This window comes from Lepidochelys kempii, chromosome 7, assembly GCF_965140285.1.
Source record: "Lepidochelys kempii isolate rLepKem1 chromosome 7, rLepKem1.hap1, whole genome shotgun sequence".
Lineage (NCBI taxonomy): Eukaryota > Metazoa > Chordata > Testudines > Cheloniidae > Lepidochelys > Lepidochelys kempii.
Window position 1 is genome coordinate 3,665,906 of NC_136386.1, and position 26,964 is coordinate 3,692,869.

General features: G+C 42.2%; 1 protein-coding gene across 14 annotated transcripts in view; it reads right to left on the minus strand.

Moving 5' to 3' along the window:
• FHIT (fragile histidine triad diadenosine triphosphatase) overlaps positions 1–26,964 on the minus strand; it is a 1,095,796-nt gene that overhangs the window by 835,246 nt on the left and 233,586 nt on the right. Inside the window, exon 1 of one of the 14 annotated variants that reach the window (XM_078853537.1) lies at positions 7,990–8,401. The exons of the other annotated variants lie outside the window; for them this stretch is intronic. The gene's annotated coding sequence lies outside the window, so the exon portion shown is untranslated. Of the gene's footprint in view, positions 1–7,989; positions 8,402–26,964 lie in introns of those variants that run through there. 14 annotated transcript variants of the gene reach the window in all.

Sequence of the window (26,964 nt, forward strand, 5' to 3'; positions counted from 1 at the left end):
CACAATTAATGGGCAAGGGTGGTCTTCTCTCTTACAGTAAAGACATTTAAATCGAGCAAAGTCAGGGAATTTCCATCCCATGCCTTCTCCCTCTGCACTTCTGACTTTCATGGCCTGGTGCAGCTGTTGTTATCAGAGAGTTTCGCTTCTGTTCTATTGAACTGAAGACCAGTCCAAACTTGTCAATCAGTGGGATAGAGCCGAGCTTCTCCCATGTCAGGCCTACCGGCTCTGTTCTGCCTCTGGACAGACTCTCACAGGTAGTCTCCAGACTTCTTGTCTGTAACAAGCATAAAGGAAATCTCTGTCCAAAACCTTATATTATAAATAAAAACTGGCTGTTCTCCCCACTTCTGCTTGTATGCTAAGAACATAAGAATGGCTATACTGGGTCAGACCAAAGGTCCATCCAGCCCAGTATCCTGTCTGCCAACAGTGGCCAATGCCAGGTGCTCCAGAGGGAGTGAACCTAACGAGTGATCTCTCTCCTGCCATCCATCTTCACCCTCTGACAAACAGAGGCTCGGGACACCATTCCTTACCCATCCTGGCTAATAGCCATTAATGGACTTAACGAGTCCTATTGATGAGTCACCTATTCTGTTTTAGCCTTATGCTGGCCTACTCCTACAAGTTTTACCAGCATAGGTACATTGGTTAGAGGTGTGCTTTTTTTTGTTTTGAACTGACAGTTATGCCAGTAAAAGTCCTAGTGTAGACCCAGCTAAACTGGAGCAAGCTATACTGCTACTATGTTGGCATAGTTGAAGTGACAAAACTTAAGTGTAGCTAAGCCCACAGTTTCCCCATCTATAAAATGGAAGCAATGTCCCATTTGTCAGGTACTTGGAAATTCCCTGATGAATAGTTTAACACAAGTGTAAAATACCACGATCATTAAACACTTCACTCAGATCATCTGTCAAATTGTCTTCTCTCAAGAGTAAATCTCAATCTTGTCAATATCAAGTGTATTTTACTGCTCCTTGAATTTCTATTGCTTATGCCATTATGACTACATATTGTCCTCTCCTGGTGCACTCGTTACTTTGTATATATTCTTCATCTGCAAAAAAAAAAATCCATATTCTGGTTCACAAACAAAAGCATCGCATGGCTGGCTAACTCCCTTAAGGAATCCCCTCCCTAACAACTATTGTTTCCCTTATCAAATGATATATGAGATCTTTTCAAATCAAATCAGGGCTGTGCTGGATTTACTGTTTAGTTTCTTTGGAAAGGGGGCTGTAATTTCTTAAAAGGTTGATAAAGATGCTTAGCCCATGGCCTGAGAATGGAATTCAGCCAAACCCTTAACCTACAATCACTCAGACTCCTTCACCCAAAGCATCAAAATCAATTTTCCAAATAGGATTTCAAGGTATCTGTAGCCAAAAGGCACAGTCAAAATTATTTCTGTCTATTTTTACGGAAAGCAAAGTTCTCAACCAATAATCATATCATACACATAAAACCAGTGCATTAAAATTCAAAGCTGTATCAAAGTCTTTTTGAATATTCTTGTTTTCCCTGCTTTGGATAATCATTGCTCCCACGCACATCTAAAATAATATCAGTAACCATAGTGTCCTGATGGCAGAAATAGTAACAGTTTCTTTAAATAGGATCATGTATTTTTTTAGGCTCCAGCATGGACCAGTTTTAGTCTTATAATGGGAATCTTTGAGAGAAGATCAGCGCTTAGTCATCTTACTGGAGCCCCCATCATCTTTCTTAAGGCAAGTTCCCTCAGTACGATGAGACTAAGAAACAGTATCCTAATTTCCTAGACTGAGAGGAAGGGAGTGGTATCTTTATTATACTAGAGACAGAGAACGAGAGTTTTATAGAAGAAATAGCCTATAATCATTTGCTAAAATCTTTTAGGAAGCCCAAAAAGCAGCCACAAAAATTAAGTTTAAATAGTCTCCTGCTCAGTCTCTTGCAGAATATGCCCCCCCCTCCCAAAAACAAAAAAACCCAGCATAAAAATATCTTGTAGTATTGAAAGTTTGTTAATCTAATTCAGCCAACTAGCTGTCTCACAAAAGCCTGCTGAGAAACGTGCATACTTAGTGCAGTTTGCTGGTACAAAATTTAAAGTCCATTGCCAAGATTTTAACATCTTCCGTTCTTTTGAAGTATCACTTACGTATTCTTCTTTCATCCCCCAAATGAGGCAATTCATCAGACTCTTACTGATGGAGCTTTGAGGAGAGTCTAATTTTGAAATACATATGGAACTGTGAATCTCTCTTTAGGTAATACAAATAAATCTACTCTCGGAAGTATTGCCTTCTTAATCATCTTTAAATACAATGTATCTATCACTACGACCTGTGACTTCAATTTTCTTTGTTGAAATTATGGCAAGAAGGAGAGAATTTATGTGGGAGGAATTCTAACTGTGAAGGCTTCAAATGGATGATCGGTGAAAGATTTTTGAGGACCACAGCAAGATCCAAGAACAGGGCCTTCTTACATATGGATGGTAACCTATCAAGAACTGATCATTAACAAAAGTCTGGGTATTTTTGGCCATTGTTGGCAAAAATTTGTCAAGCCTTACTTCTGGCACAATAAATATTTGTTGTTTGCCACCCAGTCGCTGGTAAAATCTCCTACACTTCAGGTTCTCTCTTTCTAATTCAAGGCCTGTTAGAGCATGAGAAAATCTTTAGATAGCAACTTTTCTATTCCCACTGAAGAAAAATAAAAATGGATTCCTCACCCCCCCCGCCCCCCACACACACACACTTTAGTTCTACAAAGAACCACCAAAGGAAAAGGTAGAAAGAAATGAGTCACAAAGGGGGTAAATTGAACTGTTCCTCAAAAGGAGACCATTACTGAGAGAGAGAAAAAGGCATAAACAACATTCAGTACCTTTCATATGACCTCCTCACACTCTGTGCACACAGAAGGAACTTTTAAGTTTGGCAAGTTACCTTGTGTCAGAAGAATATTTAATGACTGTTATATAAAAGTGGAAGTTGTTGCCTTCGGGGAGACCTGTGTTTTCTTTGCAGCTTTTGTTATCCTGCTGTGCCTTCTTCTTGAGACAGCATGTTCCTTCCACAGAGAGCGCCAGCAGCCTTCTCCATGTAGGGGAGAAGTATGTCCCACAGCACAATTTAACCAGGCTGTCCAAGCTAAGATAGCTGGAGCCTGCGCAAAGGTGATTCTGCCAGCTGATTCAAAACAACTTCACTCCATATTATTAACTGCTGCTTACAGGCTAACAAACCCTCCTCACCAATTAAAAGAATGCCCATTCTGTTTGGACTGAATGGTATCAGACTGCATTTTCCTGCAATTAAAAGGGATACTTTGTCTGTAAAAGAATTGCAGCGGTCAGAATGACTCGCGCTCTGAATTTTACTACAGCCCACTCAAAACAGGCCAAATTGAACTTATTCATAAAATCACTGAAGAAGGAAAAAAAAAGGGTGGCAGATATAGCCCAAGTACTGCAGAATCAGACCCGGGGTGAAGTCAATACTACTGGCTTGATGCAAAGCCCACGGAAGTTACTGGAAAGACTCCCATTGGTTTCAAAGGGCTTTGGATCAGGCTGTGTCAAAGACAGAGGACCTTCCACAATCTCAGTCATGCCATTTACAGGCAGCAGCTACACACTGGGACACAGTTCCTGCCGGAGCTCCCCAGGACACAAGAGTAGTGGCTACACCACCTATGAAAATGCAGCGTACTCTACCCCATGCACTTGGCACTGGCTCAGCTCATTCCTGCTCCTTTGGGGGTGTCTTGTATTCTGGGACACACACAGATCAGTCCCTTCACTCAAGGGAGAAAACCAACAATTACTCTTCTGCACAGATGTACAAGATGGCAGGAGGAGTGCTCTGTGTGCTTGCTCCCTGCAAAACCACATAGCATCTGGGTACAACCTGGCCCAGTATCTGCAGTTAGTTTCCAAAGAGATCTGTCCCCAAGAAATCTTAAATATGTAAGTGCTATTTTAAGTATGCAATAAGCAACGTTAAAGAAAGAATCCTTATGGATTTAATTAACTTAATACTAGTTTAGCAATTAACTTCCCACCACCCCAAATTGCTAATACTTTCATACCAGACCAAATGTACAGCACTGTGTTCTTACCTGCCCAGTTAGTGTTCAAATGATGACCTAAGGCATAACCAATTCTGTATGCAAAAATTTTATTCCAATCTGAGTTGCAAAAATTAGAGAGATACCTGCTTATTCCAAGCCCAGAGAAAGCTCAAAACCTGAATCCAATCAAATTAGATTACAAAAAACAAACAAGACTCAGTCGCCCTGCTGTGAATGGTAACCCCAAGCCAAAGTCTTTGTTTGCCTGGAGAGAAGGTTGCTCAAAACCAAATCCCACTAACACAATCACCAATTAAATATTACCACCTAACTCTTATATAGCACTTTCCATCCATAGATCTCAAAGTGCTTTACAAAGGAGCTCAGCCTTAGCTAAATGATATTAAAGCTATTTCACTTAAAAAAAAAATTTATTTCACAACCCTTACCACCCAAGTATCTCACCATCCAAACACATTCAGACTCCTCACTTTCACAACAAACTCCATTACACATCTGACAGAGCCAGCCACAATGCACACCCCACATTCCTCCACGCTCAACTGTGGAATTTTAACTCTATCCACAGGTAACTCAGCATTCATTCTTTATAGACAAATGGGATACAATTTTCAAAAAACACATAAGTGATTCATGCATTCTTGATAATTACACTTACATCCACCAGGGTGAAGTCTATCGTTTGTAATTCCTGCATGAGATACTAAGAGGTTACAGCTTAAATTCCACATTTCAGTCTGACATAGAGGATTTGATGTGGGAATTTTCCATGGTTTCTCTTCCCCCAATATAGTTTCCAGCTAAGACAGAAATTTTACCATGTCCAGCAAATTTATAAGTGCAATATTCAATGCCTCTTGACGTACATCTTTTACTTCTGAGGTAACGTAGGGGGGAAAGTGTGAGATAGGATATAAGATTTAAATGGAAAAGGTTCTTTTCATTATTTTTCCCTAAGTTATTGTAGAGTTGCTGGCACTATTATAATTTTTACCATGTTCCACTGTAGAAGTGGCTGCAATTTGATGGGTGAAGTGCTCCAAATATAAGATGCATATGTTTGGTACTTCTATAAAGCTTGTTGAGTCTTGTGAAAGAGGATATATAAAAATCAATGAGTCAATAATACTGAGCCCTTGAGATGGTGCTTGCTGGGCTGTGGAAGGAGAAACATCCTGAAAAAGAGTCCTTCCTTTTTTGTCTCATTCTTCTGCTTTTTTATTATACATTTATCATCTTCTTTTGTTCTCACAGAAGCTCCTCACAATTAGCCTCTCTCTGTGATTGTTTAGGTAAAGAGAAGGCACAAAAGTCCTTTTCACTGAGCTTTGAAAAACAGAGTGCGACGCACCGGCATTGCAGAAATTTGCTTCTGTAGCAAAATTGTAATTCTGTGTTTGATGCCATTGTCCAGTGCTACAGAATTGTGATGTCACAAATGCATTACCACACCCTTCAGAACAATGTTAGCTCTGTGACGCAAACTGACAAAAACCAGTAAAGTTTAAAGGGACCCTGGCAAAGCTGGACGAAAGTTAAACCTACCAGCTGTGTTTTGGTGAGTGGGTGTGCATGGTCACATGATGTGGGCCTTCTGGCTCTTCTTGCCTGCTTTGTTCCTTGTGAACAGTCAGGCTATGGTAATATTCAAGGACTCTGCTGTCTTGTCAAGTAATATATGGCAGTAGGATTCTCATATTTAAATATCTTGCCTGGTTTCGAGAATGGAGCAGAGCCCAAGTGAGGAGAGAGCATCATGCTCACAAACTCCTGACCTTTATTTATTATTTGCATTATAGTAGTGCCTGGATGCCTCATGTGTGATCAGGGCCTCACTGTACTAGGCACTGCCCAAAGTTGGATCCTGTCCCAAAGGACTTCCAGGCTAAATAGATAGACAAAAAGGTGGGAGGGGAAACAGGCACAGAGAGGGAGTAACTTGCCCTGGGCTATTGAGCAGGCTGGTGGCAGAGCTGGTAAAGAAATCCAGGTCTCCTGTGTCCCAATCCAGTGCCTTGTCCATACTGTTGTGCTGCCTCCTTGAGGTGTGGAGGATCATGTAGAAACTTCATACTTTGGGTTTGCCCCTGCTGTTGTTGGGTCACCCTGATGGGTGATTTCAATGATGACTCTGTGTCAGCTCCCCTTTGTGTGTGGGGGGGGGGAAGGGAGGGGGTGATGGCACGGCTGCCCCTCACTGGTAGAAAAGGGGTTAAAAGCAGCGCTACGGAGGCTGCGCTGGAGGCACCAATTAGAAAAGGGCTGAGAGGAGCAGCTAATCGTGGCCCGGCAGGCTCATATAAGAAGGGCTGCAGGGCAGAGCAGAGGTCAGTAGCTGACTGGAGAAGACTAGGCTCCTAGCAGGAGGAAGAAGTGCCAGCACCAGGTGCAACTTAGTGTTGCAAGCAGGGACATGGGGAGCTAGAGAGAGCTCCTGGGTAGCTGCAAGGGCCTGCAGGCTGAGGCTCTGAGGTAAGGGCAGAAGAAGGTGCTGGAGCCACATGGGAAGCAGCCCCGGGACAATGGACTGGAGCACTATAAGGTGGGTAGAAAGCTGGCTAGATTGTCGGGCTCAACGGGTGGTGATCAATGGCTCCATGTCTAGTTGGCAGCCGGTGTCAAGTGGAGTGCCCCAAGGGTCGGACCTGGGGCCGGTTTTGTTCAATATCTTCATAAATGATCTGGAGGATGGTGTGGATTGCACTCTCAGCAAATTTGCGGATGATACTAAACTGGGAGGAGTGGTAGATACGCTGGAGGGGAGGGATAGGATACAGAAGGACCTAGACAAATTGGAGGATTGGGCCAAAAGAAATCTGATGAGGTTCAATAAGAATAAATGCAGGGTTCTGCACTTAGGATGGAAGAATCCAATGCACCGCTACAGACTAGGGACCGAATGGCTAGGCAGCAGTTCTGCGGAAAAGGGCCTAGGGGTGACAGTGGACGAGAAGCTGGATATGAGTCAGCAGTGTGCCCTTGTTGCCAAGAAGGCCAATGGCATTTTGGGATGTATAAGTAGGGGCATAGCGAGCAGATCGAGGGACGTGATCGTTCCCCTCTATTCGACATTGGTGAGGCCTCATCTGGAGTACTGTGTCCAGTTTTGGGCCCCACACTACAAGAAGGATGTGGATAAATTGGAGAGAGTCCAGCGAAGGGCAGCAAAAATGATTAGGGGTCTAGAACACATGAGTTATGAGGAGAGGCTGAGGGAGCTGGGATTGTTTAGCCTGCAGAAGAGAAGAATGAGGGGGGATTTGATAGCTGCTTTCAACTACCTGAAAGGGGGTTCCAAAGAGGATGGCTCTAGACTGTTCTCCATGGTAGCAGATGACAGAACGAGGAGTAATGGTCTCAAGTTGCAGTGGGGGAGGTTTAGATTGGATATTAGGAAAAACTTTTTCACTAAGAGGGTGGTGAAACACTGGAATGCGTTACCTAGGGAGGTGGTAGAATCTCCTTCCTTAGAGGTTTTTAAGGTCAGGCTTGACAAAGCCCTGGCTGGGATGATTTTACTGGGAATTGGTCCTGCTTCGAGCAGGGGGTTGGACTAGATGACCTTCAGGGGTCCCTTCCAACCCTGATATTCTATGATTCTATGAGAATAAAGAGGCAGTGAGAGACTCTTTAATTCATCATCAAGGAAAATCCTATAGGGCATAGTTTTTTGGCAGATTGATCCGGGTGGCATTCAATCTCCAGGTACGTAAGACAGTCTGTCTAGATGTTCAATCTATGTCTGTCACCGGCAATCTCATCATGCCACAGAAGATTTATGGATGATCACATGATTCCTGATCACATAGCAGCATTCCTCATTTAATGCACGTTATAAGGATGAAAAACCAATGAACAACAAAGTTTGTATCAAGAAAACTACCAAAAGCCTACCTTTGCTAATGGAGATGGTTGCTGCGTTTGGATAGAAATATCTCACTGCTGATCTGGTCCTGACATTCAGTATGTCTTTAGTTAATTACAGCTAGTCAAATAAAATAATAGAGGAAATTGTTAAAAATATGAAAGATAAACAGATCTATCTCTTCAGTAAGACATTTGAATGTTTTCCCCTACACAAAATTCCGCAAAAACTGTTTCTAGAAGTTGTGGTTGAAATAAGAGTTCAGATTCTGCTCCTAGTTAATGCCAGTGTAAACCTGGAGTTGAGTAACTCCACTTACTGAAGTCAGAGTAACTCCAGAGGAGACACTTGACTAAGAGGAAAAATTGGCCCAAAGATATTTTAAAGGGAGAAGCAAAGGCACTTTCTTCTTTTGAAATGTACTTTTTTTTTATTCTACTAAAGCCAATCAACTTTCTTTTTATTTAAAGACTATTGTACTCAAGTGTATTATGCAGTATATGATATTAACATTGACGGCATACAAAAAAGGTTGAAAGGGTTAAGATTTCAGAGGTTAACCTTTCTGTAGCAATTCTGCGAGTACGTGTGCACTTTAGAACTGCTTACTGGAGCACATGGTTATGTTAGTGGGGAAAAGACTGGACGCGTATTTGTTTTACATTAGTTTCAAACTCCTGCTGTGCAGCATTGCCGCTTGCCCTGTTACTGGAAATCACGGGAAATTAATTTTAGCAGATTTTTCAAGTTCACAAATAAAGTGAAAATTAATTTAAGGTAAATGCTGCCAGTTTTACCATTTTTCCCTTCCCTGTTTTTCTGGTTCAAGGCCCAATTCAGCAAGTGTCACTCACCTGAGCAATTTCCACTCATGAGAAGTCTTACGGGATAGAATAAGAATTATGTATGTAAAGGTTGCAGAATTGGGCCTGAAATGTGTAGTTTATACTGGGTGGTTTGTTACATTTTTGCCATAAAAATACTAAACATGCAAAGCAGAGGAATTGACACTGCAAAAGTTGAGTTTCTTACAGTATTTCCTGACTTTTTTCTTTTAGCTATGTACGCTTAACGGTGCAACAACAATTTTTCATTTAAAATTCCTTTGTTTTTTCAAGACAACAAAATTGAAATTTAATATTTTAAGTCTTCACATTGGTGAGAGGAGGGAGAGTTCATACCTCAATTCCTGAATAAGGTGGACTGAATTCATCTCTTTGCTCATGCTATTGGGCCCAGTCCTTTCAATGCATGACACTAGTCTGAAGCCTGTTCTACACTAGAAAATTAGGTCAGTTTAAAACTAGGTCGCTCAGAAGCATGAAAAATCCATACCCCTGAGGGGAGTTGTTAAGCCAGCCTAAGTCCCCATGTCGACAGCACCAGGTCGATGGAAGAATTCTTCTACTGACCTAGTTACCGTCTCTCCTGGAGTTGGATTATGCCAATAGAAGAACTCCTCCTGTCAGCGTAGGTAGCGTCTACACTGAAGTGCTACAGCTGTAGTGCTGTAGTCTCTGAGTACAGACATACCCTTATTCTTGCAAGTGGTCTCATTAAAGTACATGAGATTACTCATATGAAAGTCAAAACAGAGAGAAGTTGGACTTGTGTTGGGGACACAGTAGAAACTGGAATTGTGGATAGCTGGAACCATGAAGCAGGTCCCTGTTAAGTTAGGATTAGCATTCTCAACATGAAGGTTTGCCTCTGCACAATGCTCGCTCTCTCTCTCTCCAAATTTAAAAATGAAATCCATTATGTAAGCATGGATAAGGAGGACTTGTGGCACCTTAGAGACTAACCAATTTATTTGAGCCTAAGCTTTCGTGAGCTACAGCTCACTTCATCGGATGCATACCGTGGAAAATACAGCAGATCTTTTTATACACACAAACCATGAACAAATGGGTGTTCACCACTACAAAAGGTCTCAGAGTAACAGCCGTGTTAGTCTGTATTCGCAAAAAGAAAAGGAGTACTTGTGGCACCTTAGAGACTAACCAATTTATTTGAGCATGAGCTTTCGTGAGCTACAGCCGAAGTGAGCTGTAGCTCACGAAAGCTCATGCTCAAATAAATTGGTTAGTCTCTAAGGTGCCACAAGTCCTCCTTTTCTTTTTGCCACTACAAAAGGTTTTCTCTCCCCCCACCCCACTCTCCTGCTGGTAAAAGCTTATCTAAAGTAATCTCTCTCCTTACTATTACCAGCAGGAGAGTGGGGTGGGGGGAGAGAAAACCTTTTGTAGTGGTGAACACCCATTTTTTCATGGTTTATGTGTATAAAAAGATCTTCTGTACTTTCCACGGTATGCATCCGATGAAGTGAGCTGTAGCTCACGAAAGCTTATGCTCAAACAAATTGGTTAGTCTCTCAGGTGCCACAAGTACTCCTTTTCTTTTTGCGAATACAGACTAACACGGCTGTTACTCTGAAACCTGTAAGCATGGATATTCTTATTATCCAGATGTATATTTAACATCCCACTCAACTCTTGGTGTAAATCAACATCTCCATCGACTTCACTGGAGTTAGACAATTTCCAATTTAACCCTTGATCTCAATGGTGTTTTATGGCAGTGAGTACTGCACGTCATTATTTTGTATGTCTATGTCAGGTCTTATCTTATTGTGTTCCTAAAATGTTTAGAGTCCATGCCTGACAGAGAATAAAGTGCCGTTCAGTGAATCACCACTTCCTTGAACACCTAGGTTGTTTTTTGCAGGTTTCCCATATAATTACTGACCATGTGTATAGTTTAAGGCCTGAGACAATCACAGTACAAGGAGGCATAGAAAATGCTAAGATTTTAAACTGGCAACAAAAAGGTCAATTTCAGATGCATTGAGGCTTGGATGTTCTCAAGAATCAAGTTTTCTACAAAAAATCAGTCAGTATTTGAAGAGGCCCTGCAAGAATGATGACCTAGATCAGCTTCTTTGTATGTTTTTATTTTATCATCATTATAGTAAGACACTTCCCATAACAGACAGGTCACGGCTCTTAGGAAGGTGAAGTAATGTACAGGAGAGCAAATCTCATATGGACACATGGGCACACTGGCTGCTGGTGTAAAGTACAAAAAATATATGGAGAGAAATTGGGTGATGGTGCCCCCCCATAAGGCTTTATGGAAACATGCTTATGAATACGACATAACTGGAATATATTCTATGCAATATATGCCATGTAACATATCTATGTAAAGGTTATGACCTAGTGAATCTATTAATCCTTTTTCTATGCCTGTATCATTTTTGTATTCAAAGTTACGAATATTGGCCGTGCACTGGCTTGATTTCTAAATAACCTTAGTAGACCATTTGGTCAGCTCCTGGAGAAAGGAATTTGCAAAGTTAAGTGCCCAATCAAGAAGCACTTCAGGAACAATGCATCTTGGAACGCTCCAATCCACATAAGAAGTCTTCCTGGAGACATTCAAGACACCATGTGGGCATCCAATGAAGTAAGCTTTCATGAGCTACAGCTCATGCTCAGATAAATTTGTTAGTCTTTAAGGTACCACAAGTACTCCTTTTCTTCATGTGGGCAATGGCTTCTGCCTGTAAAAACTGTGAATCATGCGTGGACATGTGACTTGCTCAGGTGACTCCAGAACTCCATCGTGGAGCTGGACTTTGCATAGGAGAGAGGAGGGGGTCTCCACCCACAAGAGAAAGTCTATTTAAGCCCGTGGGAGACCCCTCCATTTTGTCTTCAGCTGACTAAGGAGATAGCCTCTCCACCCCCAAGGATACCTGAAAGAAACTGGAAGAACAGTAACTACAGGGGATGTGAGTGATTGCTGGACCCAGACTAGAAAGAGACTAGTCTGTAAAAGGAAGTGTCAAGGTTCCTTCCCCACTCTGAACTCTAGGGTACAGATGTGGGGACCTGCATGAAAACCCCCTAAGCTTACTTTTACCAGCTTAGGTTAAAACTTCCCCAAGGTACAAACTATTTTACCCTTGGACTTTCACTGCCACCACCAAACTTTATCTGGGTTCCTGAGAAAATGTAGTTTGGACACGTCTTTCCCCCCAAAATCCTCCCAACCCTTGCACCCCACTTCCTGGGGAAGGTTTGGTAAAAATCCTCACCAATTTGCACAGGTGACCATAGACCCAAACCCTTGGATCTTAGAACAATGAAAAAGCATTCAGTTTTCTTACAAGAAGACTTTCAATAGAAGTAAAAAAGAATCATCTCTGTCAAATCAGGATGGTAAATACCTTACAGGGTAATTAGATTCAAAACGCAGAGAATCCCTCTAGGCAAAACCTTAAGTTACAAAAAAGACACACAGAAAGGAATATTCATTCTATTCAGCACAGCTATTTTCTCAGCCATTTAAAGAAATCATAATCTAACACATACCTAGCTAGATAACTTACTAAATTCTAAGACTCCATTCCTGTTCTGTCCCTGGCAAAAGCATCATACAGACAGACACAGACCCTTTGCTTCTCTCCCTCCTCCCAGCTTTTGAAAGTATCTTGTCTCCTCATTGGTCATTTTGGTCAAGTGCCAGCAAGGTTACCTTTAGCTTCTTAACACTTTACAGGTGAGAGGATTTTTCCTCTGGCCAGGAGGGATTTTAAAGGGGTTTACCCTTCCCTTTATATTTATGACAGGAAGCTTACTGAAACTGGTGAAGATTTTATCTGTATACAGTTTGATTAGACATAGACATGCATGTTTTGTTTTATTTTGCTTGGTAATTCACTTTGTTCTGGTTTCAGAGTAGCAGCCGTGTTAGTCTCCATCTGCAAAAAGAAAAGGAGTACTTGTGGCACCTTAGAGACTAACCAATTTATTTGAGCATAAGCTTTCGTGAGCTACAGCTCACTTCATAGGATGCAACTTTGTTCTGTCTGTTACTACTTGGAGCCACTTAAATCCTTCTTTCTGTATTTAATAAAAATCAAATTTTTTACTTATTAATTAACCCAGAGTATGTACTAATACTTGGGGGGCAAACAGCTGTGCATTTCACTCTATTAGTGTTAGAGCAGGTGAACAATTTATGAGTTTACCCTGTATAAGCTTTATACAGAGTAAAATGGATTTATTCAGGATTTGGACCCCATTGGGAGTTGGGCATCTGAATGCCAAGGACAGGAACACTTCTGTAAGCTGCTTTCAGTTAAGCCTGCAGCTGCTAGTGGATGCGGTTCAGACCTGGATCTGGGTTTGCAGCAGGCTAGCGGGTCTGGCTCAAACCAGGCTGGGCACTGAAGTCCTAAGCTGCCAGGGCAGGAAAGCAGGGGAAGTAGTAGTCTCGGCACATCAGGTGGCAGCTCCCAGGGGGTTCCTGTGATCCAACCCGTCACAGATTGTAAGGACAGATTTCCAAAAAGCGCTCAGCCCTGCATTCAGGACCCGTTTTCCAGAAGAGCTCATTCCCAGTTTGGCACTTACATGGCCATATTTCCAACAACACTTTGTTCCCAGCAGCCCGTATTAAGAACAAGAGATTTAAACAGACTCTCTTCCAGTCCTTCAAAATCTGTGCAAGCCCCAGGTCAGCGTTCCATCTGGCATTGAAAAGGTCAGACATGAGAAGAGTATTTCCCTTTACCCACCCCCGAGTAAATACAGGATAGAGCTTCAGTCTGCTCCTTTGGGGCCTGATCCAATTGCCGGCTGAAGTCAGTGGGAGTCGTTCCCTGAACTTCAATGAGCACTGCATCAGACCCTTTATGAGAAAGGGTTTCCACTGCACTTCAAGTCAAAGGCCATCAAAGCAAGGCACAGTACACTATGATACAGAAGAAAAATCACTGAATATGAACATTAGTCAGCTGATTTCTATTTGGTAGAGAAATAAACTCAAAAGAAGCTCCTAAAAAGCATTAACAGGTACACTTTTCTCCCTTCAATCTTTGTTTGAAGAGGAGACACTGTACTCCCCAAATTCTGCCCTATGAAGCATACATACTACATGAAATTTATCTGTACAGTGGCTATCACTGAAAATTTACTAGCCACAGGAATTAAATCTACTACACATACATACCCTTATTGTGGTATTTTGCACTCTTAGTACAGGAAACACTGCTTACTCATTGTATGTCCATTTAAAAAGACTACTACAATACGGGTGTAATTATAAAAGCCTGCATTATTGACTGACTTTGACCACATATCTCTGTATCCAGAACTATAGGAAATCCTTGAAATGTGTGCTGTGTGTCCTTCAAAACCTGTAATGCTGTCTAAATACAGGCAGATAGCTATATGTCTACAGAGAGCTGAGAGGTAGAACAGATTAATAGTAGGAGGTCATAGCAGAGCACTTCAAAATAACACAAGAAAACATCTCTGAAAAACTTGTTTTAGAAACAAGGAGGGAAATGCACAATATTGTTGCTTGTTCTCCATCCTGCATGGTTTCATGGTTCCGTCCCACACCACACACTTTAACTTATTATGAATATGCTGCATAATGAAGACAGAGTGGAAGTTTTTTTATTATTATTATTATTATTTAAACAGAGGGCATATATTACTTGCCTAATAAGGTGTGCTGTAGAATTATTTTCCCCAAGTGCACCCGTATAAAAATCCTTTAACAATCAGCATTTTTTGCTCTTTATGTATCCTTGCTCTCCATTTTGTAAACATAAACAAACAAACAAACATTCACCACCTATACAGTCCCACAAGATTTTTTAAATTGAAAACAAGTTTTCAAATACAAATGCTACAACTCAAGCGCCATTAACTTTTCATGACAATTTCTTCCTTTACTCCGAAACGGGTGGCTTGGTTTAAGATTGAGTTAATGATTAAAACCAAATGACAGGTGTCAGTCCCAGTAGGAATAGTGCTTTATGCACTTTTGATTTCAGCACATACTAGCAAATCAGTAGAGAAGCAATTCTATGTGTTATCACAGAATAATCAGGCATTCTATTCTTTTCCAATACATTGTTATACCGAAATCAAATGTTAGCTCTGAATTTCCCAGTTGTCAATGAGGGTTCACATTCGTATACTCATTTCCTCTACTTGCCTGGCATAGAATATCTGAGAAGCGCAAAGAAGCCAGTAGTCTAGTGACTAGGACATGGGAATGGGAGACATAGGATCCTAAGTTTTGATAATAACTCAGTGTATGTACTCAGAAAAAAGGATAAATGTACCTTCCTTCATAAAGCACGGAGATCTAGAAATAAGCTGTAAGTGCAGACATTCCCCAGAACTCTCAAGAGCCCATCTCTTGGAGGTAATACCAGCACAGCCTGGAAAAAAAATTCTAGACCCCTCTTGCCAGTGGAAGTGGGCCAGGACCTCCTCGCTGGCTGGTGCTGGGGAAGAATTTCCTGCCCTGGGGATCACAGAGGATGAAGAGATTAAATGATGCAGCAAAATGACTTCAAGCTGCTCCGAGGAGCCATTACGGGTTATTACCAGGGTCTTAGCAAAGAGTTTCACTGCATCAGTGCCTGACTCAGGCTGACTCCAGAAGTGCTGTTTTTACAGCCCAGGGGCATATTTCTTCGAGCCAGGGTGTAGTAGACATGAGACCTAGTGAAGCTCTCAACCTTCTTTAAGGCACTCCTCCCCAGAGTCTCTCTCTGCCAGAGAGATCAAGATAGAGGCAGAGGAAGAAAATGGAAATAGTCCCGAGAAAGGAGCCCTCAGAACTCCTGAGGAAACATCTGCCTCTGAACAAAGTGAGAAAGGCAAGGAGCAATATCAGTGCAGATTACCAGACAGCCTGCAGATAGGGCAGGCAGGCCGGCAGATTGCCTGGGGAAAGGGAGGGATTAAAAACCTTGTCTATCTCCAAGACTTGGTAAACACAAACTCACTAGTTCTAAGCCTACCAGAGCAGCAGATTTCCATTACATGAAAAACATCATTGCTATACATTTAAATACAAATAAAATGAAACACTGACATTCTAACATTCGTAGGGTGCAATTTGACCCAAGATACCAAGGGTCTGCTGCATCACAAAGCTACAGAAGTTTGCATATCTTGGCTTTATGGGAAATCAACCTATAGAAGAGAGGTCAGCAAGCTGTATTTTGTGCACTGAACAGAGAAGACCTCATGAATTAAGATCAGTTTTGCAACTGTTGTTTTGCAAGGTCGTATCGACTCTTTCAAAGCTCACTCTGGTTATAGAAGAGCACTAGTTACATGGTGGGTACAAAGTATCCAGTTGCTATGAAGGACCTGGAATAGGATTATATGGAGAGAACACACAAACAGTCCAGTATAAAAAGGAAAGTGAAAACTATGACATTCATGCAGATAAACATTTAAAGCAGCCAAAGGGACAAGAGAACATATTTCAGTATCTAGGGCACATCTAAGAAAGGAGGATAAGTCCTCCATTAGTATACATAACAAGGGCACATTGGAGAAAAACATCAAATTCATCATTAAAAACCTGTTGATTAGCTCTGTCATCACTCCTAAAGTCTATACACAGCTTTGACAAGTATTAAGGAGAATAGCTAAATTTACAAGAGAAAAAAACATATTAATATAAGCACCTTTATTCTGGAATAACTGCATCTATAGTAGGGCATTGTACTAATTTAACTACATCTGATTCTAAAGCACTACATTTAAACCAGTACCAAAACTGTCCATAAGCAGTTGCTTATGCTGAAGGAATTGGCGGCTGTGATTGCAGAGCCATTGGCCATTATCTTTGAAAACTCGTGGCGAACCGGGGAAGTCCCGGATGACTGGAAAAAGGCTAATGTAGTGCCAATCTTTAAAAAAGGGAAGAAGGAGGATCCTGGGAACTACAGGCCAGTCAGCCTCACTTCAGTCCCTGGAAAAATCATGGAGCAGGTCCTCAAAGAATCAATCCTGAAGCACTTACATGAGAGGAAAGTGATCAGGAACAGCCAGCATGGATTCACCAAGGGAAGGTCATGCCTGACTAATCTAATCGCCTTTTATGATGAGATTACTGGTTCTGTGGATGAAGGGAAAGCAGTGGATGTATTGTTTCTTGACTTTAGCAAAGCTTTTGACACGGTCTCCCACAGTATTCTTGTCAGCAAGTTAAGGAAGTATGGGCTGGATGAATGCACTACAAGGTGGGTAGAAAGCTGGCTAGATTGTCGGGCTCAACGGATAGTGATCAATGGCTCCATATCTAGTTGGCAGCCAGTATCAAGTGGAGTACCCCAGGGGTCGGTCCTGGGGCCGGTTTTGTTCAATATCTTCATAAATGATCTGGAGGATGGTGTGGTTTGCACTCTCAGAAAATTTGCGGATGATACTAAACTGGGAGGAGTGGTAGATACGCTGGAGGGCAGGGATAGGATACAGAAAGACCTAGACAAATTGGAGGATTGGGCCAAAAGAAATCTGATGAGGTTCAATAAGGATAAGTGCAGGGTCCTGCACTTAGGACGGAAGAACCCAATGCACAGCTACAGACTAGGGACCGAATGGCTAGGCAGCAGTTCTGCGGAAAAGGACCTAGGGGTGACAGTGGACGAGAAGCTGGATAGGAGTCAGCAGTGTGCCCTTGTTGCCAGGAAGGCCAATGGCATTTTGGGATGTATAAGTAGGGGCATAGCGAGCAGATCAAGGGACGTGATCGTTCCCCTCTATTCGACATTGGTGAGGCCTCATCTGGAGTACTGTGTCCAGTTTTGGGCCCCACACTTCAAGAAGGATGTGGATAAATTGGAGAGAGTCCAGCGAAGGGCAACAAAAATGATTAGGGGACTGGAACACATGAGTTATGAGGAGAGGCTGAGGGAGCTGGGATTGTTTAGCCTGCAGAAGAGAAGAATGAGGGGGGATTTGATAGCTGCTTTCAACTACCTGAAAGGGGGTTCCAAAGAGGATGGCTCTAGACTGTTCTCAATGGTAGCAGATGACAGAACGAGGAGTAATGGTCTCAAGTTGCAGTGGGGGAGGTTTAGATTGGATATTAGGAAAAACTTTTTCACTAAGAGGGTGGTGAAACACTGGAATGCGTTACCTAGGGAGGTGGTAGAATCTCCTTCCTTAGAGGTTTTTAAGGTCAGGCTTGACAAAGCCCTGGCTGGGATGATTTAACTGGGAATTGGTCCTGCTTTGAGCAGGGGGTTGGACTAGATGACCTTCTGGGGTCCCTTCCAACCCTGATATTCTATGATTCTATGATTCTAAGCTATCCCCAATCTAGGAAAAGGGAAGTAAGCTACATCCGTAAACATTTCCAGACCCTATAATTTAGCCCTGAAATCACTGTGGAAAACTGACTTCCAAGTAACCCTTTCCTATGCGCATCTGGAGAGGATTTTATATAACCAGATTATGAAGATCCAAGATAAGAGCTTCACTTCTCCCTATTAGGAAGAAACTATCAAACTTGTTATTCAAAGTGTTTTATTTTAAACAATAACTACAGCATGGGGCACGGGTCACTTGCTGGAGGATTCTCTGCTCCTTGAAGTCTTTAAACTACGAGTTGAGGACTTCAATAGCACAGATATAGGTGTGAGGTTTTTCGCAGGAGTGGTGGGTGAAATTCTGTGGCCTGTGTTGTGCAGGAGGTCAGATTAGATGATCATAATGGTCCCTTCTGACCTAATTATCTATGAATCTATGAAAACCTGCATCTTATTACTTAACAGAGCTGTATTCACAATCTTTATCATTTTACCTTGAGTTTTCACAGCTTTTTCCCCATTAGAACTGCAGAGACAACACAACAACCAGAGAGCTTGCCTTCGTTCTTGTGCACGAACAAACTAATGCATTAAGTTTCAATCAATTGCACATGTGAAATTCGAAGGACAGCAGTGGAGCTGCATAGGTGTAACTAATGCCCTCATTTGGCCTGCAAAGACTTTATTACATGTGATTGTGGACAAGGAAATACATCTAGCGGAGCTTCCAGACTGAGTTTCCAGAGCTAGAATTTAGAAAAAAGGATATTTTTACTTTTAAATTTGACCAAACATTTGACGTGAAAATTTACATCTAGTATGGAACATCCTGGTGCCTTTTTACAATCAATTTTCAGCGCTGGACTCCTCTATAAATATTCAAACTGTCGCAAAGCCTTACAGGAACACTCAGATATCAGAGCATAATTTGGTACCAGTATCCTTCTCATCCTTGGCCCGTGTGCTAAAATGGCAACCCAGCTTGGCAGTGAGTGCCAGCAGTGATTTTTTCCAAATCCGGGGAGCCCTGATTTTTTCCAAACCCATATTTACAAAAGCTCCCTTCAATCTGAAATACCTGGCTGTCCTGGCTGGGGAACATTGTAATCTAAAGCAGCATTTTAACAGCTCATAGCACATTAGCACCCTTGATCCCCTAGTGCTGTTAGTCTAGCAGACAATTAGCACTATTATCACCTAATCAAATGCTATTTAACCAATGTTATAACAACCTCAAAGTGCAGATCTTCTAAGGGGAGCTGTTTATAAAAAATACATCTTAGAAGACCCAAAAGTTCTGAAAATGAAAGTTCTTGTAAGACATGTTCTTGTAAGACTATTATATTTCTTGGTTTAACATAAATAGGTAATGTTCTACAATATGACTACTGTTGTATGTGATCCTTGCTTGCTTGCTAACTGTGCTGTTTATATGTGCTCTCATTTATTCTTATTTTTACTTTTCCAAAAGTTTCAGCTGCCATGTAGAATTATACTAGGCAGACATTTTATACAGTACCCTAACTCACCTTTTTCCTCTGAGTTAAAACAAAGGATACCCTCAGAATGAGCACCTGCGACCTACCTCAGGTGTTTCTTTATTACCAGTCTCACGCTGTTGTTATGCTGGAGGCGGTTAATAGCAGCCATCAAGGAGATCTTTGATCTGTAGACAATAACTAACTTGCTTAAACCCGGTGGATGTGCTACACAGCCTTTATACAGGCTAAATGAAAGGAGCACTTAAATGCTCCTTTATGTAGTGATAACTTGAACAACGGAAGCCACCGCCCAAGGCATCCAGCCCAATGGAAGGCCTAAGCAATAACTGTCTCAGGGAGAGAGAGATTTCCCTGGGTCTGACTATGGGGCAAGGGGACTGACTTCTTGTAGGGTAAGTATGTGAGACAGAAAGCCAGCAGATAGCAAGAAAGGGCAGTTCTCTGCACAGGCTTGAGATATGGGTGGCACGTGACTCCCGCATTTGGAGAGGCTAGGTGCCAACGCCGGAAGCTCCCCTGCTCCGCCCCGAGGCCTGCCCTGCTCGGCCTCCTCTCCCACGGCCTTGCCCTTGCTCCACCCCAGGCTCTGCCCACGCTCCACCCATGCTCTGCCCGAGGCCCACCACTCACGCCTCTTTGCCCCTTCCTCCGAGAGCTCTCCTGCCCACTGCTCGCACCTCTTTGCACCCTCCCCTGAGCTCCTCCCCCCGCCCACCACTCTTTGTGCTCTCCCCTGAGCCCTGGGGGATGGTAGGAGAGGGAGCGAGGGCAGGGCCTTGGTGAGGGGAAGAGGCAGAGCGGGGATAGGAAGAGCAGCAGGGCCACAAGGGAAGAGGATGAGTCGGAGTGGGGCCTCAGTGGGGAACACGGGGGGGACCATGGATCAGGTGCCCTTTCGACCCTGGCGCTCCAAAGGCGGCAGGCTAGCATGCCTCCAAAGGGAGGTGTGTTGTGTCCTATGTGAGGAGGCTTAGGCTCCCCTGGCCTCTTATGCCTGCTGCCCATGGCTTGAGAGAGAGCAGAGACAGAGCTCCTTTGGTCACAAGACCTTCTAGAAAGACAAGTTTGGATTTCTGAGCAAGGAAACTGCCAACTGCTGTTTGTTCCAATTGTGCTCAGGGAAATGGGACGTTGTGTGAGTTCTTTATAAATAAACAGAACTGCCCCAAACAATGTATCTCACTCACATCATCAGATTCTCCTCCTAATGGAAACAAGTGGCAAGACCCCAAATACTGGATAATCATTTGGCCAAGTAGCAAGAGTATCTAGGCACTGCATCTACAAAGCAACTTTTGAAAAGTTAACAGTTTTTGTTTTAAAAACATCACATCACACTATCCATGTTGTGTACTCTCAAGATTTTGTCAGGTCTCACAATGTTTGATTGTTTTTCTTAAAGCCCCAACTTCCAAAATCCTCTGATTAGATGGGAATCTCTGCTTTTGTTTTTCAAAGAAGAGCATTTAGCTCTCGTGGTTGTGGAGAAAAACTTGAAAATGTGATCCAAGTGAAACCGAAGAGTTCCAAAAGTAAAAAAGCTAATAAAAAGACCCCTCCAAGTTGTGTGTGTGTGTGTGTGTGTGTTTAAGATCCCATGATGTTTGAGTCAATCTCAATGTTTGCGGGGCCTGACTCATGATTTCTGAACACTTGGGGCAGGCAGTACTGTAGTGTAAAATAATATGTTAAATCATCTTGAGACATGTAGTGAAAAAGGGCTTCAAAATTTATGTTCCGGAGACACAAACCAAATCCTTCAACAGTCAGCAATGTGATTCATAGTGCTTGAGAATATGAAGTCTTTCATGAAAAATACTAAACATAGTTTACCAGCAAACCTTTGGTTTAAAAAAAAGTACATTTCATATGTTGCTTCATACCAAGTCTTTATTAAACTCCATAATTTCAAAGGTTGGAATATTGTGTTGTTCTGTTTTCCCGGGAGTTGTTCATATTTGCATATTTTTTACACATTCTGTGAAATTAATATAGACTTTTGTGTCTTGTACGTAGGTAATAAAACTTGCATTTTTACCTTTCACAGATATGAGTAATATAGATCGAACACCCAGAGGGACTTTACAATGCATACTGGAGCTTTATTCTTTGCATGTTTAATTTTTTTTCCACACTAACACATTAAATAAAGATTAATAAACCTTTACAGGGCACAGCAGCCTTTCAAATTACAAAATCCATGTTGATGAAGCCATGCCCCATACAAATGACCTAAGTTCTGTAATATATAATGAAAATTCTACTTTCTTACTGCTTTTCAAATCAAACAATGCCCTGCAGCATTTCACATTTAGAAAAAGTTTTAAAACCCTTTAGCACCTTTTAAAAACAGGTCCTAAAAGCCACATTAAAAAAAAAAGTCACTTTAAAAAGTTATTTTAAATGTTTTTTCATTTTAAGAATTGTCCCAAACTTGACATTCTTCGAACAGAATCTACTACCAAGGGAACCAGTGAAACAAATATTGGTGTAGAAGTATCAGGTTTATGTCAGCACTGCCCAGATGCTGGAGCAGGGACCAAATGCCCTTCAAAGCATCTTCAGGTTTCCAGCAACCATATCCATGCAATTGCTCCGAAATTCCAGGCAGCTTTTCTCCTTTGAGAGGCTCGTGCATCGCCTCGTCCTCAGAAGGGGAAATTTGTGCTTTATTAAAAAAACAAACAACAAAAGCTTGAAGCTTGTTCTGGATTTTTTTCAGAGGCCTGGTTTGTTGGAAAATGTGTTAAAATGTAAAGGAGTACTTGTGGCACCTTAGAGACTAACCAATTTATTAGAGCATAAGCTTTCGTGAGCTACAGCTCACTTCATCAGATGCATATCGTGGAAACTGCAGCAGACTTTATATATACACAGAGAATATGAAACAATACCTCCTCCCACCCCACTGTCCTGCTGGTAATAGCTTATCTAAAGTGATCATCAGGTGGGCCATTTCCAGCACAAATCCAGGTTTTCTCACCCTCCACCCCCCCACACAAATTCACTCTCCTGCTGGTGATAGCCCATCCAAAGTGACAACTCTTTACACAATGTGCATGACAATCAAGTTGGGCTATTTCCTGCACAAATCCAGGGTTTCTCACATCCCCCCCACCCCCATACACACACAAACTCACTCTCCTGCTGGTAATAGCTCATCCAAACTGACCAATCTTCAAGTTTAAATCCAAGTTAAACCAGAACATCTGGGGGGGGGTAGGAAAAAACAAGAGGGAACAGGCATAATGCATAATGCAAGCCCAACTTGATTGTCATGCACATTGTGTAAAGAGTTGTCACTTTGGATGGGCTATCACCAGCAGGAGAGTGAATTTGTGGGGGGGGTGGAGGGTGAGAAAACCTGGATTTGTGCTGGAAATGGCCCACCTGATGATCACTTTAGATAAGCTATTACCAGCAGGACAGTGGGGTGGGAGGAGGTATTGTTTCATATTCTCTGTGTATATATAAAGTCTGCTGCAGTTTCCACGATATGCATCTGATGAAGTGAGCTGTAGCTCACGAAAGCTTATGCTCTAATAAATTGGTTAGTCTCTAAGGTGCCACAAGTACTCCTTTTCTTTTTGCGAATACAGACTAACACGGCTGTTACTCTGAAACCTGTGTTAAAATGTGTATTGCTAAACACTGTCTTCTGGATGACTATGGGCTAGATAGTAGCACAACGCACTGCGAGCAAAGCCAATCCTAGCATTCGGCTGCTGAATGAGAGAGGCACCAGTCTAGAACTTCTGCTGACCTAGGGAATCTAACCCTAAATTCTCCCTCTGCCCTGCTGGAACTGTTCTGTGGAAATTGAATTACATGGCTGTAAATATAGCTCCAAGCACTTTGTTCAATTGTGTAGCTTCCAGAGGTCATTATGGCCGACTGCCCCTTTGCCCCAAAGCCCTCGACTTCAAAGCCCCACATGACTCAGGCTCTTCTTCCATATTATTCAGCATCTACATGAAGCCATTGGTGGAGATAGTGTGAAAATACGGTTGGATGTGCCAGCGTTACAGAGGTGGTGTGCTGTTCCAATCTCCTTTACATCAAATGTAAAGAGCATCATTTCCAAACTGTCTCCATGTTTAGCCTAGCATGGGGGTAAAATGCAGCTGGCTCAAGTTGAATCCAGAAGGCAGACGTGTTTTAGAGAATGTACATCCTTTATAACATCCCCCTCATTCAAAGGCATATGCTCACAGATTGTCAAGGAGACCCACAGCTTTGAGGTCCTTTTGGAGATCTCTTTGCCATTAGATTTCCAAACTGGGATCTCTTGGAATCAGCATGAGCTACTGAGAAATTGTTTCTCCCACCATGACCTCCCGTGACAGCTATTTTCCACCAGATACAGAAACTGTCAACCCACAGGGAGAGGCTTGTGAGTGCAAATGGTAGCACTTCTGCAGGACTCAGAGACTACAGAACTCTCTCCCACAGGAGAGAAGAACACGCGCAGCCTTCACAGTCATAGCTGGTCCTAGCAGAGAAGGAGGTAGACACAGACACAGAGGGAGCTGACAGTAATACAAATCCAGCTGTCTGCTGTGCTTGCTTTATTGTTCAGGCAGCAAAAGTGAAACTAACACGAAAGTGAGGCTTTGCACTGAGGAGAGGGGACTGCTCAAACATTTAAAGGGACAGGACATCACATTCCTCCACCTTACTTTATAAACCTTTCCAAACACATATAAATTATGGTTTACATGACTACTATGATATAGATTCATAGATTCATAGATATTTAGGTCAGAAGGGACCATTATGATCATCTAGTCTGACCTCCTGCACAATGCAGGCCACAGAATTTCACCCACCACTCCTAAAAAAGACCTCACACCTATATCTGTGCTATTGAAGTCCTCAAATTGTAGTTTGAAGACCTCAAGGAGCAGAGAATCCTCCAGCAAGTGACATATATAATATGTCCTAACTAAAAGTTGTGGGTAGGCTACCATAGACTCTTAAATTGCAAGGGATTATTCTGCCCTGGGTTTGTAAATTCAGGCACTGTGACAGAATATACCCTTGTATTTACACCCTACATACTACTGTAATAATCTTTGTACAAAGCACACCTTGTAAAGTATCATTTGAAAATTCATAATTTGCTGATCACTAGTATCATGGTGAAATGCACTTAGCAGCATTATATTTATAAGATATAAACACAAGCTGAAATCATGACTGAAGTGTGTTTTCTAGATAAGTCTGGGGAGTGGCCAAACCAGTTCCTCAGAGACAAAGGCAAGATGGCACCTCAGCCAGGTATAAACAAGGCTGATGGACCATTACCTGCTCAGTGGCTATTCTCTGGCAAGAAACGGGGCAGGGGAAAAAATCCACATCTTAACAAAGAAACAGCGTGGAGTTTCCTTCTGCACAGACTGTCTGTCGCCTTGTTTCTACTTGGAAATGCTTCTAAGAAGGGGGGCAGGACTATAAAAAGAAGGGGCAGATACCCCAATACACCCATCTCTCTCTCCCTGCCCATCACATTCACTGCACCTGTTGAGACAAAGGAAACAGACATTGGACTGTGGGAGAGGGGACCTGATCTAAAGAAGTTAGTCAGTAAGATGGCCAAAAGCATGTGGTGAGAAAACTTTGCTTTGAATCTAATATAGTTTATTAAATTAGGCACCAATAAGTGTTTTATCTTTATTTATCTTGTAATCTTTTCTGATTTTTATGCCTCATTACTTGTACTCACTTAAAAGCTCTTTGTAGTTAATGAATTTGTTTTACTTTTCTACATAATCCAGGGTCTTCAAGTTGAAGTATCTGGGTATCTCCATCTGGGTAACAAGTTGTGTGCATATTATTCCCTTAAAGGAATAATGGCCATAACATATTTGTACTGTCCAGCAGAGGGCTGAAAAATACAGGATATACTGTTCTGGGGGAAGATCTGGGACTGTGAGTGTGTTGGGGTCATCCTATGGTAATTTTTAAGGCTAGTAAATGCCAAGGTCCGGCTGGCTACAGCCCACACACATCTGGGAGAGACTTACATGATGGAAGCTGTCTGTGGGCAGTCCAGGTTGGAGGCTACATCAGCAAGGCATTGTAAAGGGTACCCTGGACTACAAGGCAGGGGTGACACAGCTACTCATGAGTTTAGAGAGTACCTTGGTATATCACACGTGCACAACCAGTTTTTGCACTCTCTTTGGATAATGGGGTGATGGTGGCCTAGCAGTGTCCTGAACAACAGGAACATTCGATGGTAAGGAATCAACTGGATCTGGTACCAAAGTTTTTCCCAACAAGTCATCAAAATTAGGACTTGTAACAGAAGGCGGTTTGATCAGCAGAACATAAAGTCCTACTGGAACATCCCTAGACTCTGGTTACTTGTCAAGGCTGCAAAAGATCCATATATCATTTCCATAAAATATTTGTCAGATAGTTTTACCAGGAACAAAACGGGTCCCATACATGTTACAAGTTGTCCAGGTACCCATTTCATTCCACCACCATAGTTGTGAGTCCACATTAAGTCTCCAACTTGAAAATAATGATGAGTCTCTTGTTGATCAGTTTGCATAGCTTGGAATTTGGCTACATGGGACTCAATATCAGGAAGTAGCAGGTGCCAACAGGTACACAAATATCACTTAAGAAAAGAGTTGTAGGTGACTCCTTGATAGTAGCATGTGGTGTGTTCCTGGAGACAAGAAAGAAATTGTCCAATTTCTGCTGATGACCCAAGACAGACTTGTTAGCTTTTAAGGCATGCTTAAGTGTTTGTACAAAGTATTCCACTGGTCCATTTGTAGCAGGATATTATGGAGCAGAGTGTATGTGTTGAATTCCATTTGAAGCTAGGAACCTCCGAAATTCTTCAGAACAGAACAGAGGCCCACTGTCATTTGCCAACTGTAATGGTAAACCAAATTGGCTAAACAAGGTACGAAGATGTCCAATGGTCTTGGTAGCTGTAGAAGAAGTCATTCTGAAAACTTCTGGCCATTTTGAATGGACATTGACTATGATCAAAAATATAATTTTCTAAAGGCCCAGCAAAGTCCATGTGAATATGAGGCTATGTCCACACACAGTACAGCCCTTTCCCTTCCTCTCAAGGTCTTTTTTGTTCCTCAGCTATCAGACATGACTCCAGGCTATGGCCTTCATCCATACCATAGCAACCCAGCTTCAAGAAGAGCTTCCAAAACCTAAGATTGAAGTGATTTCAGAATGATCACTCGCATTCCCCAACACTGCCTGAAAAAGTTGCCATTTCTCTGCTTTCCTGTTGGACATCACACCTCTTGGACGTCTTTTGTTCCACAGGGAAACTCTTTTTTTGTTACTGGTTTCAGAGTAGCAGCCGTGTTAGT